Source organism: Cervus elaphus, chromosome 9 (genome assembly GCF_910594005.1).
Source record: "Cervus elaphus chromosome 9, mCerEla1.1, whole genome shotgun sequence".
Classification (NCBI taxonomy): Eukaryota; Metazoa; Chordata; class Mammalia; order Artiodactyla; family Cervidae; genus Cervus; species Cervus elaphus.
This window is the reverse complement of record NC_057823.1, coordinates 34,437,145-34,451,472: the sequence shown is the minus strand read 5'-3', so window position 1 is coordinate 34,451,472 and position 14,328 is coordinate 34,437,145.

Genomic DNA, 14,328 nt, shown 5'->3' with positions numbered 1-14,328 from the left:
AAAGTTAAACAAGAAAGGAAGACTTTATTCAGGGTTACTGAAATAGGGTGGAAATGCAGTTTGAAATGTAGGACTGGAGAGTTTTTAAAAACTAGGTTGAAATTTCATAGGACATCTTTTTGGATAATTTGGCTTTGCTCCAAAGAAAAGTAAAATCTCGTATTTTCATGACAGGAGGTAATTTTACAACTTGGAGCAAGTCGTTCTGCCAAAGCCAGTCTTCCCACAAACATTGGAAGGTAGGGATTCTATGTTCCCCGATGATTACATTTTAAAGGAAGAGCTTCCAGGTCCTTGAGAAAGACACGTCTGGGGTGTAAAACTTGCAAGAAATCTTAAAAACAATTTACATCTAGAGGTGCACTGAAATGATTTACAAATTATGCTTTCTAAGGTAAATGTTCTAAGAAAAGAGAGATCGGGGTCTAGAGGCAGGAAGAATACTGCCTAAAGTATAGTCAAGCTGAGAAGATGATTAAGGCTGTCATGGGCACAAAATATCACCAGAGATGTTGGATGTGGAATTTTCTGGGCATCTTCACAGTATTAAGTTTGAAATATATGCATTGCCAAATCAGTGGAAGTGCATATATCCTCAGGGACTGAACTAAACCAATATTTTTACCATCTCTCTGTTTTCAATTTGGCTGTTCATTGAAAGAGGGCTTCCCTCAAGCTCAGTTCGCAATGAATCCACCTGCAATGCAGGAGATCCTGATTCATTGAAAAGCAGAGCAAGACAAAACAATTTCTTGCCTCTACTTTGATATTGCTCTCTAAAACAATTAAAATTATAAAAACCATCATATTCTAAAATTCCCATTGCAAATAAAAAATAACTACATGTTTCCCCGGTAGCTCAGCTGATGAAGAATTTACTTGTAATGCAGGAGACCCCAGTTTGATTCCTGGGTCAGGAAGATTCCATGGAGAAGGGATAGGCCATTCACTCCAGTATTCATGGGATTCCTGGTGGCTCAGATGGTAAAGAATCCACAGCAATGTGAGAGACCTGAGTTCGATCCCTGGCTTGGGAAGATCCCCTGGAGGAGGGCATGGCAATCCACTCCAGTATTTTTGCCTGGAAAATCCCCATGAGCAGAGGAGCCTGGCAGACTATAGTCCATGGGGTCGCAAAGAGTCAGACACAACCGAGCAACTTTCACTTTCCCTGTACTATATACTTATGGAAATAGTCAGCATTATCTCAGATGTGCTTATGTCTTGGGTTGGCCAAAAAGTTCATTTGGGTTTCTCTGTAACATTGTAAGGAAATATCTGAACAGACTTGTTGGCCAATGCAGTACAAATCTGATCAGCCATCTTATTATATGATTTTTACACAACTTTTGCCATTGATTGTACTTGAACCTCAGCTGGATTTCACCACACACCAGGCTATGCAAATCTGCTGGTGCCCCTACTATCACACACAGGCAATATGTTCTTAATCGAGAGGCTTGATAATAATGTACTAATATTCTCAGGGTGATATTTCTAGTTAACTGGGATTTGTGATTCATGTTCTCCTTTTTGCATGAAATTATTTTTACAAGATTATAAACATTTTGCTGCATGTGCTTTTAGGTGTTCCAGAGTTGTGAGTAAAAATGTTATCGATAGTTATTAGTGGTTCTTCTCATTGGAACCCACAGAAAAGTCCATGATGGAATGCGCATTATATTGACTGCAATTCTCAGCATCCCTCTTCTCTGTCTATCCTCGAGGCTTTCTAAATGTGTGGTGCTTGTCATATCTGGCTGTCTTTTTTTTGAGGATGATTTCATTCTGAGATTCCTATTAGATGCTCAGGTACACAGATTTCTGGCTAAACAACTCATACATTTTCTTGACCACACTTAGACAGGCCTGATTTCCAGTTTAGGTTTCATCTGGTTTCTGTAATTCTTGATTTTTGATGGTATAAGTGGCTTCTGCTTGCTCACTTTTCCTCTTTCTATATTAAATTCCATGAGTTCAGTGTGTGAAATTGTGGACCTCCAGATGTGTACTCATTTTAAATAGGGATGCAAGTTTCAGTTTTTACTTCATATAAATATTGCATACAATTTTCATGAATAATTAGAACATTGATATATCATACAACTAACAAGAAAGGCAGAGGCCATACACGGCTCACTTACATTTACAAATTGCTATTTTACTATTCTCTATCTTGTGTCAGTCTAGTAATTTCACTAACTAGTGAATGAAATGAACTGCAATTCTTATTCCCATTAAGGAAAGAAAATTATACATAGCTAGCTATTTATATGGAGAAGGCAATGGCAACCCACTTTAGTACTCTTGTTTGGAAAATCCCATGGGCGGAGGAGCCTGGTAGGCTGAAGCCCATGGGGTCTCGAAGAGTCGGACACGACTGTGTGACTTCACTTTCACTTTTCACTTTCATGCATTTGAGAAGGAAATGGCAACCCACTCCAGTGTCCTTGTCTGGAGAATCCCAGGGATGGTGGAGCCTGGTGGGCTGCTGTCTGTGGGGTCGCACAGAGTCTGACACGACTGAATCAACATAGCAGCAGCAGCTATTTATATATACACACACACACACACATATATATGTATGTATGTTTACATATAAAAAAACTAAGAAAAGATTAAGAATCTGTCTTCCACAGATATGTCAGTTATTTTCTGTTGCTTTTTTTGGGGCTTACTATTTTCATAATATTTTTATGAATACAGCAAAATTGCACATTTCCTTATAATTAACTGTGACAGCTTTTTCACTTTATATTTGGGCTCCTTTAACAGAAACTGTCAATCTTTGGAAGACAAATATAAAATTATTCTATTTTTTCCTAAATAAAAATTCATGGCAAGGAAGCAAGAAGGTGAAAAAGATTTCACATCCAAGAATCCTGCCTTGCTTTTTTTTTTTTTAATTTTCTCACTTGGTAATCATGGACCAACTACTTGATTATGGTCAATGTTTCCTCATCAGTAAGATGCAGCCAGTAATAACGTCTTAAAGGTTTGTTGAAAGAATTAAAGAGCATCATCATTATGAGCCTGGCTGATGTTGTGTCTGGGACTTGGCACTTCCAGTGTTGATTATGTTCCCTTGTAACTCTCTCAAAAGTGTCAACTATTGGCAAATCAGATCTGTGTGAAATAAACTTAATAAAACTGGTAAAATTGCATAGAAATGGCCTTATCAAATGTTAATCGTATCTTCTTCAATCCCTCTCGTATTTAAATTTTGAATAAAACACTTGCCACATTCTATCTTGGGTTGTAGTTATCTACATAGATTGTGTCTCCTGCTATAGTGTGAAATCTTTGATCAAAAATACATCAGGATTATCTGTGTTTCAAGGAATGCCTCTGGGAAGAGTTTTGCCCAAAGTACATTCTTAATAAGTAATTCTAGTGTTTTAAATTTGTGGGTGCAGCCATTTACATAACTTTTCCTCAATAATATATTTTTTAAAAACAATAAAAATATGTACTATTCTAATAGCTTATTAGGAAGAATTGACAATATTTACCTTTAAAAATTTTATTTCCCAAGTTTTATTTTCCTCAATTTAGCTTTTCATCGTCAATATTAACAAACACATGCAAACATAAATCTCATTCCTTTCTGTATCCCCATGTGCTTCTTAAATGCATTGCTTCTGTTGTGAGGAACAATCAAGATAAGTGATGTTGCATTATTATGTATGACAGAGCAGTAGAGCACCGTTGGGTCCAGTTCAGTTAGTTTCTACATGTTCTTTATGGGCTTCTGCACATAGAAGCAGGGGGTTTATATGCTCAGAAAGAGTTATATATCCCAACCATGTAAATTCTCTGCTATTTTTAAGTGGAACACAGGCTTTGCCACATGCAGCCTCATCAACCATGTGTCTCGGGGGTAAATAAAGTACCAAGGATACCTAGCTGGCAAGATTTTCACTTTAATAAGTAATGGCACTCAAAGGGAAGAAATGTTTAAAAGTTTTGAAATGTGCCAGGTGCATATTAGAACACTTAGAAGAAATCATGAGCAGTGACTCCCTCAAGCAGCATTTTACTTCAATTTAGCTAACATAAAACCATTTTTCTGCAGAACAAGCAGACAGATTGAGACAGCAATTGGTATCAGGAGCTTTGGATTCCATTCTTGATCCTCCTTTTAGCTTAAAGCATTTCAGCATGTTCTTTAATGGCTTAAGGCCCTTTTTATTCCTTCTAGAAAGGCAGGATTGAGGCATCTTCCACTAAGTGAACAGGACAGCATTGGTAAGGGAAATAAGCTTTAGTTTCTTATGTAAAATTCACTGAGGGATGATAGTGTGAATGGTACATAATTTCGGCCTCTTAGACTGTCATCTAAAAGATCGAGGGAAGCAGCACTTCGAACACAAGAGTCTGAAAATACTTTAGGAGTGGTATGATTATTAAAATTTGCATAGTTTATTGTTTTACTGTTGTTGTTCCTTGTATGTTGATCATACCCATCTAACTCTCTAACAATAGAAACAACAACAAAAAGTATTAGAAGAAGAGCAACAAAAGAGATTTGAGAAAAATTTTTAATTTAAATTCATTGATTTCATCATGACATTTCCCCACAATAACATTATAACAGGGCATAAGAAAGAGAGAAGAAAGTATACGGTTTCTTATTTATAGGAAACTGGGAACTGGGGTGCAATGGCAATGACATGTTTGTGTTCTTCAATTATTACTACTTATGCAGTAGATCTCATTATACCTCCAGTTTTGCACGTGAGGAATTAGAGGCTCAGAAAAAGTAAAAAAAGAAAAAATTAAGTTACATACAAATTATTTTTAGATCTAGAATTTGGCTCTGTTGATAGAACAGTACAATTTGTTCTTAATAATATTTTTAAAATTCATTAACTATGTAAAGACAGAGCTCTAAGTGAGCAGTTATTATTTAGAAAAAATATATACATATAAACTGCTAGAGATATACTGAAAAATTGCCTTTAATTAGATCTTGGGTTTTCTGAATGCTAAACAACACTCTTTAGTTGTGTTAAAAAATATACAAGTTCATCATTAAAAATATTTCTATTATTACAAAAGTATTATTCTTTACAGTGAAGATATTGAGATTATAAGAAAAATCCATCTATTATAATTTGCCAAAATATGTATCATTAAATATGTGTTTACTTTTTGTCTAGGTGTAAAAATCAAGTCTAAGATAAAATCAGAGAAGCTAATTCTGGGAAAGTTAAAATTATGAGACTTCATCTTATTTCTTTATATCATCTAATTCCACATTTTCTAAAATGTGCTACAGGAAATTCAATTTAGCAGAAGAATAATACAGGTTATTGGTTAAAAAACATCCCAAGATAATAAGCTAGGAAATTCTGAGTCAAATAGTTTTATTTACTTCAGGGTGATAAGATCTTTAGTTGTAACAGTGGATACTTAAAATTTCAAGAGGTAATTGTAGTGAGCAGTACTTCTCAAGATCATTTGACACTACAACATTGATCATAGAGATCTTTTGGGAATGTACCTTGGAAAATAAAGATCCAAATTAATGCTGTGTTAGAACATAAGCAACCTAGAAAGTTAGCCACATGTTTATAATGATTTCTCCCTAAATGCTAAATCACAGTAAAGTCATGGTTTTGGCCCAAATATAACTGCTCTGTATTGTTTTCTTGTTGTTGTTTTTTAAATTGTTGTGTCTTATTTATTTACGTATCTGCATTAAGTCTTAGTTGAGGTACACAGGATCCTCAGTCTTTTTTGTGGCATGCTGGACCCTCCGGTTACGACTTTTAGTTATGGCATATGCGATCTAGCTCCCTGACTATGGAGCTACGGCCCCTTGCATTGGGAGCTCAGAGTTTTAGCCACTGTACCAACAGAGAAGTCCTGCTTGCTCTTGTTAATGAAGTTGTGTTCCAAATCCTTTAGTTCTCAGATAAATATTGCTTTTTAAAATACCAAAAAAAAAAAAAAAGCACTAGTTTTCTAACCTCAACAGTTTATTCCCTTAAGAGCCAGTATGGAGTTTCCAAACCACTGAGCTTTTAAATTAAAAAAAAAAAAATTAGATATTGTGTTTCTGTGTTGCGTGTGCCTAGTCACTCAATCATGTCTGACTCTGTGCGACCCCATGGACGGTAGCCCTCCAGGCTCCTCTGTCCATGGAATTTTTCACACAAGAAGAATGGAGTGGGTTGCCGTTTTCTACTTCAGGGGATCTTCCTGACCCAGAGATCTAATTGAGACAAAAGAATTTTGAGACATAAAATAAGGAAGAGATAATTTTGTCTTGAGAAATTGTATGGATAGGATTATCTCTTCCAAATCATATGCACCAGAATTATTTTGCTTTGTAATGTAATACAAACAAAGCCAAAATGGTAGCTTAACAAAAATAAACTTTATTTCCTCTTCATCTTTCTGGTTAGCTAGAAAGGGTGAGCTTTCTGCACTTCTTCCTGTGTGCATATGTTTCCCATTCCAGGATCCAGATTGAAAACAACTCCTAACTATTGCATACATCTCTTGTTTTGTTAAGGCATGTGTTACTACTGCTCAGAGGCAGTGGTTAAAGCCAGCTTTATTGGCTAAGCCTGATATCCCTGGCTTCCTTGGTGGCTCAGATGGTAAAGAACCTGCTCACAATGCAGGACACCCAGGGTCAATCCCTGGGCTGGGAGGAGCCCTGGAGAAGAGCATGGCAACCCACTCCAGCATTCTTGCCTGGAGAATTCCATGAACAGAGGAGCCTGGTGGGCTGTAGTCCATGGGGTTGCAAAGATTTGGACACAACTGAGCGACTAACTACTCAAGCCTGTTATCAGTGGATAGAGAGAGACCTTGTTTCTCCAGTTAAAATTTCAATGGGGATCAGTCTTTAAATCTTACAGGAAAACAGAAACTTTTTACAAATAAAAAGTGTCTGACTCTTTGTGACCCCATGGTCACACCTCCTGGTCACATACACATGTAGCATACCAGGTCCCTCTGTCCATGGGATTTCCCAGGCAAGAATACTGGAGTGGGTTGCCATTTCCTCCAAATTTTGATGTAGTAATATTTATTATAGGAAAGAGCAGGGTTTGTTTTATATCATGTTCATGAAGATTTTTCAAATCCTATTTATATGTATTATCTATTTTTTTCTGTAATGCATTCCTAATTATATAGAGTGTTTCAGTCAGTTATGAATTGATTTTTAGATTCAGTTTTATATCAAGTGTACTATTGTGGTATATGGTAACACTGGCTATCTTGCACACTCTTTTCACACAAATTTGAAATGCTGACTTTTCTTATAAATACAAATTTTGTACTTTTAAATTTTACATTGATGTACTCATTTAATACTTAGTAATAACACACAATTTGTCACTAACCTTTTAATGTATGTTTTTATATATGAAGCATTTTGTATTTATCTTTTGTATTTTCTATATTTTCCTATAACATTCATGAACCTCTTGCACATTCTTTTCTCCTAATAAATTTTAGGATCATCTGATTGTTATTACTAAAGTATCTGGATAGGTCTCTAACTATAATTGCAGCAATATTGCAGAGTAATTTCAAGAGATATGATGTTTTGTTTATCTCAGTATTTCTTGGAAAATATTCCCAGTTATAGAGAATTAGCAAAAGAGCAAACTATTAAATAGGCCTGGCATATTATAGACAGCATTTTGAAACAATAGGTGATTAATAATTTTTCAGACCTTGTGAATACGACAGTGTGTTGTTCCAGTCTCCTATGTGGGGCTCATAATTTACTGACCCCACCTGTACACCTCCGGGTCCGTGGCTGCCTTCACACAGTGGGTACACATTCCCCAGGCAGATCCCAGGCCATGACTGAACATGGCAGAGCTATTAAGCAGGCTCATTTTGGCAAGACATGAACTCCTCCAAGAACTAACTCTGGAAGGAAAAGTTGCATTAGCCAAAACTTTCTTGAAACTTGGTTTCTACTGTCTGAATTTTTTTTTACTCACTCCTCTATCTTTCTTCTCCCCTTCTGTAAGTGTCAGACTTGCATTATGGTTTGAAGGCGCTTTCCTTCTCACATCCCCAACAAATTTCTTGCACATCTAATCATGTCTTAGGATCTTCTTTAAATAATTCAGACTAGTATACAGTGGAGACGTAACAGAATTCATTAATTTTTAAGTCTGCAGGTGTCATTGTCTCTAAGCACTCTGAAAGTGCGTTCTAAATGTTTATATGGTAGGATCTGAGTAGGCATTTGTTCTTTGAACATTAATTTAAATCCAGTCTAGTAGTCACAATGTGCACATTTTGTTCAGGAAGACTGTAAAGCAGTTTTATTTCTCTTTTGGTTTCCACATGACATTCTATCTTGGATATATATAGAGGTATGTCATTTAGTGTTTGAATCACAAAATTTATCACCTCCTGGGTTGCCTAAAAAGCCAGAATCAAGAATATAACCAATATCTAACTACTACATACGTGAAATATTTTAAAATTAAAAAGTATTTCAGGCTATCAACATTATGCTAATTAAAACAAAGTGTTTTCACTTAAGGATTTATCCTTCTGCCAAGTGTTCAGATTGCACATTTTTAACATAATATTGATATGTTATATTTGTAATAAAGATTAATGGAAAGTAATGGCTCAATCAGTAAAGAGTCACCTGCAGTGCAAGATACCCAAGTTTGATCCCTGGGTTGGGAAGGTCCCCTAGATTAGGAAATGACAAACCACTCGAGTATTCTTGCCCGGAAAATTCCATGGCAGGCTACAGTCCATGGGGTCACAAGAGTTGGACGTGACTTAATGACTAAACCATCACCACTTTTAGAAAATATATCTTTTGACTACATATGATATATATACATATATATACATACACAAACACACACACATATATATATATACACATAGATATAGTCACAATTGAATAAGTATATGTACAAGCTTAAAATCATTCACTATGAGCTATGATTAACTTTAATATCTCAAATAACTGAAGTAATTTTTAAGGTTGTGTCCTTGTACCTATAGCGAAGCAAGTTTTGAAAAACACCATGCAAGTGTCCTTCTTTTGTTCTCTTTTCTGCTGGAATTCTGCTGTGAGAATATCCCTCTCTGTGATTTGCTAATCAGCATAGCTAACTGACTTAGTAACAGATTCCTCTGTGAAGCCATCATTTACCTGTCTGTGTTTTAGTTGAACTAATGACTTAGTGGATAGATTTGTTAGGACCTTCTGCTAGGATTAATGTGATCTGTCTTTCTGGGACAAAACAAGGAACAAAGAAACAAAAAGGAAAAAAAAAATAAAAGCAGAAAAATGGTAGGAAATGGTTGTGGGTTAGTCACCAAGTCGTGTCCAACTCTTGTGACCCCATGGACTGTAGCCTGCCAGGCTCCTCTATCCATGGGATTCTCCAGGCAAGAATACTGGAGTGGGTTGCCATTTCCTTTTCCAGGGGATCTTCCCAACCCAAGAATCGAACCCTGGGTCTCCTGCACTGCAGGCAGATTCTTTATCGACTGAGCTATAAGGGAGGAAATGGTGATCAGTGTTTATATTATTAGAAATTTCAACTATTCTTATTAGAACTGATCTGAGTACTAAACACTTATGTTACTAATCATATGATAAATTTCAGTGATCTGTTATTGCCATGGTTTTATGATTTATTTGATTCATGCAAAATAAGTATATGAGAAATTAAGTTTTATTTGGAGTGATCTTTGCATTTGGCAAAGACAATAAATATAAAATTATAGAAAGAAAACATCACCTAAAGTATACCAAAGTTATGAAAGATGATAACAATATTTTAATAAAAACCTAAGGTAATTAAGAATTAAGTAGAGAAAAAGTTTAGACTCAAGAGACATCACAAATCAGAATTTTAATATAGTTAGTTGTTGGTAAGCATGCAATAAAAACTATTATATTTACATTATTTCCTACAAAAATGGAAATTGGCATTATTTCTATTTCTTGGTATTAGTCAATTGTGTTAAGTCATAGTCTTTATTGAATTTTAGAGCAATACTAGACTGTTTGAGAGAATTGGATTTGAATGCAATTATTTTTGAACAAATGAAATGGGGAAAGTATCATGATGTAATTGTTTCTGCTACTTAACTGATTAGATTTTTTACTTGGAAATTGAATAAAGTAAGGAAAACAAAATATTATGTTTTAATGAATCTATTTCTTACTCTTAATTTTGGTAGTACAGAAGAAATTTTAACAATAAAACTATTGAATCTAGAACATGTGTACTATGGTAGGTGTTTTCACCTGTTTTCTGATTAAATATACTAAAAATAAACTTACTGAAAGATGGCAAATTACATGAGTTAGTTTGGGGTAATGCTCTAATCTACAATATTTTTTTCACTAAAGTACATGGCAGTTTCTTAGTCAGTTGTGGCATTGTAATAAAATACCATGAACTGTTTGGCTTAAACAACACATATTTATTTGTCAGAGTTCTGATAGCTGGGAGTCCAAGGCACGAGCCAGTTTACTTCCTGATGAGTGCCCTCTTCCTGGCTTGGAGATGGTGGCCTTTTCACTGTCTTCATCTGGTGAAGAGAGAGAACGCCAGTGTCTCTTCCTGTTCTTATAAGTGTAGTAATGATTCCATTGCAAGGGCCCCACCTTCATGGTCTCATCTAAACCAATCATCTCCTAAAGGCCCCATCTCCAAATACCATCTCCTTGAGAGTTAAGGCTTCATGTATGAATTTGGGAGAATGAAGTTCGATGCAAAGCAGTCAGTTTTCCACATAGTCAACCATCTGAAACTAATTTTGTGCTTGCATGCTTGAAAATATTAAAGAGAGCAAACAAATGAAAATTTTCATGATACTCTCTTTAGAAAGAAGAAGAAACTTGTGAGGCTTTGCCCACTTTATTCTTTCTTTTTTCCTAGATGTCCACTGTGACAGGATTTGGGGAAAAGGAGAGCATTCAAGCCAGAGGACCTAGCAAGGTAGGAAACAGCTGTGTTTTTCTTCTTTGTATATGTGTCTTAAAATTAGTTTTTAGTATCCCCTTCTGGCAATTAGAAAAATAGCACACAGTAAAAAAGGGTAGAAAGAACAGAAAGTGGTGCATTTTACATTTCTTTTGTACTCCCCTGAATTCAGTTTTTATTAAATGGGTGCAGTGGTGTAGGGCAGAGGAGGGCTACAGTCTAATGCCATGTTTCATTGTGCAGTAGTATTTGTGTCTCCTCTCTAGCTTCTGCCCTTTGTTGTTTACTGTTTTAGTATTTCAAGTTATAAGACTAAGCTCTGGGTCTGTGTTCCATTCAATATATATCTGAAGTTACACTGATATTCTGCAACATATTATTGAAATGACTAAGAGTACCTGCCCATTGAATGCTCATTCAAGCCTTAGTCTCTAACCCATCGTAAGACAGGATGGAATAGTGCAGGTTTAGCTGTTTGCTTAATCAGTAAAACTGGAGTGATGAACTATGAAGTGGTCTGAATCAGATCTTAAAATATATGCAAGGACTGGACCATCTAAATTCATTCTTCCAGACTATAGGTACACAGCTATCATGTGGAAAGACTTACTGATGACTTTATCCTGACTGTTTTTCAGTGCTTGGTATAGGATAATAAATAGGGAGTCTCTGAAGTTTTCCTCTGTATGAGATTTGGTTTGGGAGTGTGTGTGCCGCTTTTGTGTATATGATAAAATATTGGAAGAAATTTGTTGATTCAAAGATGATGATAATTGAAGGGGTTGTACTTGTGTTACTGGCTTAATTCAATTATCATAATGTCCTTAAGATTCATCCACTTAAATGAAGTATCTAATGTAGGCAAACTCATAGAAATGGAAAGTAGAATGATGGTTGGCTAGGGCTGAGAGGAGATGAATCTGAGGGACTATAATTCAATTTGTTCAGAGCTTCACTCAAGCAAAATGAAGCGGTCTAGAGATCTACTCTTGAACATTGTACTTATAGTTAACAGTACTACAATGTACATTTAGAAATTAAAGAGGATAGATATCATGGTCCATGTTATTTTACCACAACTAAAAATAAGTAAATAAATAGCAAGTAGAGTAGAACAGTACTGCTCCTGTAATAAATTGCACTTCAAATCAAGGAAATTTAAAGCACATAGTTTATTGTTAAGTTTCACTTGTTTTACAAAGTAAAATAGCCATCTAACTTCTGTTTTGGTAACTCACACTTAATTATGAAGATAAAAATATTTATATTTATGCATATAAAATCATATGATAATCTAATCACATAATAAAATAATATAATTTATGTATGTTGACATTTGAAGAAGACATTTAAATAACAGGAATATAGCTGTAACGTATACAAACCTAAGTGAGATCTAAAACACTTGCTTTTCATTAAAAAAAAAAAAAAAGGAAATTGTCAACGTCAGGAAAATGAGGTTGTCAGGAAGCTTCTATAGAAGTTTAGTTAAACTGGGGTAATTTGAATGCAAACAGTATTTACATGTATTTTTAGATCACCTGATCCCACACAACAAATACATGGACGCACACAGGCATTTTACCCACTGCCTGTGCAGTTCACTCAAAGCCAATATGAGTGGCTTGAGTCAGAAGTTAACACATAAGGCAGAATTTGATTGAGTCATCAGGTCTCACACTACAGGAAAAAAAAAAAAAACCACCTTTTAAAAGAGTCTGGGTAGTCACATTCAGAGTTGCTGAAGAATTTTCTTTATTAACTATTCATTTCAAGGAATGACTTCATTTTCCATTCAATTCCCACATCACTATCATTACTCTGAATGTGTCAGCATTCTCATACTTTCTCTTGCTCTGCTCAAGTTAGAGAATAACTTAAGTTTTAATTCTGCTGTGTTTGAAATACTATAAAGGCAGTATGTGGTAAACTCGGCATAGCTTGTTGGTAATACTGCGTTTCTCTAATTTTAACAATTATCTAAATAAAAATAAACATGCTTATTAATTTTATATAGTAGGTATCCTTCTTTTATGACCCTATGTACATTTCTTTACATTTCAACTTTTGAAATAAATTTTACCTCTTCACCTTGAGAAATTATATTTCAATGTCATCTTGATAAAGAGTGAAAAGTTCAATCTCAGAAGCCTGGGTTTAAATTCCTTCTCATTTACTATGTCAGTTACCAGTTGTATAACAATTCACCCCAATATTTAACCAAAAAAAGGAAAACTATCTTAGTTTCTTTTCTGTGGATCAGGAATCTGGAAACAGTTTAGCTGGTTGGTTCTGGCTTAGGATATCTCAGACATCAGTAGTTAGTATATTGACTAGGGCTGCAGTTATTGTTGAGGCTTCTGTGGATGGGGAAACTATCTGGTTCCAAACTCACTCACATGGCCCTTTCCACAGGGTGCCCCATGACATGGCAGCTGATTTTCCCAAGAGTAAATAATCCAAAGAGAACAAAAGAGCCTGCAAAATAGAAAATACAGTTATATAATCTAATCTCATGAATGACATCCAACCACTTCTGTCTTGACTTGTTGTTATGGACATTGTTGGAAGAAACTCAGCAAATCTAAGCCAAACTCAAGGAGAGAGATTACAGAGGTTGTGAATATTGTGTATGTGTGTGTGGGGGGGATTATTGAAGATTATTTTAGGAAGTCCTCATCACACTTATCTTGTGACATATTTCTTTGCTTGTAGAATTGGACTAATAAAACTAGTCTCACAGTGAGGGAATTGAATTTTGTAAAACGTATAGCACACGGTACTCTCTCAGTATCAGCTGTAATAATGAGGATGGCACCTATTGCCTGAAAGTCTAATGTTTTTATCTAGTGTCAGGCTTTCTCTGCTCCCATCAATTTTTCTTTTAGGCTACTAGATTATTCATATTTAAATATAGAATTTATTGTTTACTTATATGCTAAACACTCTATAATGAGAGTCTCTCTGTGAGTTTAAACCCTACCTTTCAACACCATCTGTAATCTGGCCCTTTGTTCTCCCAGGTAACCAAACATTCTACTGGTTTTATTGGATGACATTCCTGGTTTTCCTTTGCCCCTTCCCATAGATTTTATTTTCTACATGAATCTGTAATGCAACTCTCCTTTACTAATAGAACTTTCTCAGAGCTATGGATATTGTGTTGAACAGTTACTGCTTATCTTATGGTACTTCTGAGTTAGTAAAGAAGAAAACAAAACCCAGAAATGAGGGAGAATTCCAATGTAGTAGCATTCATTCTTCCACTGGGTTATACCCATTGTTGCTTTGGAAAAAATATTAATATATCCTAACCTATGTTAAGAATTAAGATATCCTGAAAGAAGTTACATTTAACATCATTAGATCTAAAAGG